Raw genomic sequence first — 524 nt, forward strand, 5'->3', positions numbered from 1 at the left:
AACATGGTTCAGCTCCATGACTCCCTTAGTGTTGTGTCTCTCTGAAGCATAGTAGTACTCATTCTCAGCCACTGTCTCAATCACTTCAATGGCTTCTTCCACAGTCTTTTTCCTGTTCAATGAACCTCCTGATGAATGGTCTACAGCCTTCCTTGATTCATAAGAAAGTCCATCATAGAAAATATGCAATTGCACCCAGTCACGGAACATGTCTGGTGGGCATTTCCTTGTCAAATCCTTGAACCTCTCCCATGCCTCGTAGAGAGTTTCACCATCTTGTTGTCTAAAAGTCTGAACCTGAGATCGAAGCCTTTTGACCTTTTGTGGGGGGTAGAAACGTGCCAGAAACTTGCTTTCCACCTCATCCCAGGTTGTTAGGCTCCCCCTTGGGAATGATTCCAGCCACTTAGCTGCCTTGTCCCTAAGTGAAAATGGGAACAAGAGCAGTTTATAGGCATCTTCCTGGACTCCATTGGACTTCACAGTGTCGCAAATTCTCAGGAATTTTGTGAGATGTTGGTTTG

At 45.2% G+C, this 524-nt stretch overlaps 1 non-coding gene across 1 annotated transcript; it reads left to right on the forward strand.

Moving 5' to 3' along the window:
• The first annotated feature begins 208 nt into the window (after positions 1-208).
• On the forward strand, positions 209-312 carry LOC130971274 (small nucleolar RNA R71). Its single transcript, XR_009082501.1, has one exon. It is a non-coding gene; the product is annotated as a small nucleolar RNA R71 (small nucleolar RNA).
• The last annotated feature ends 212 nt before the right edge of the window (positions 313-524 follow it).

The sequence above is a fragment of the Arachis stenosperma genome, chromosome 3 (assembly GCF_014773155.1).
Source record: "Arachis stenosperma cultivar V10309 chromosome 3, arast.V10309.gnm1.PFL2, whole genome shotgun sequence".
NCBI classification, from domain to species: Eukaryota; Viridiplantae; Streptophyta; class Magnoliopsida; order Fabales; family Fabaceae; genus Arachis; species Arachis stenosperma.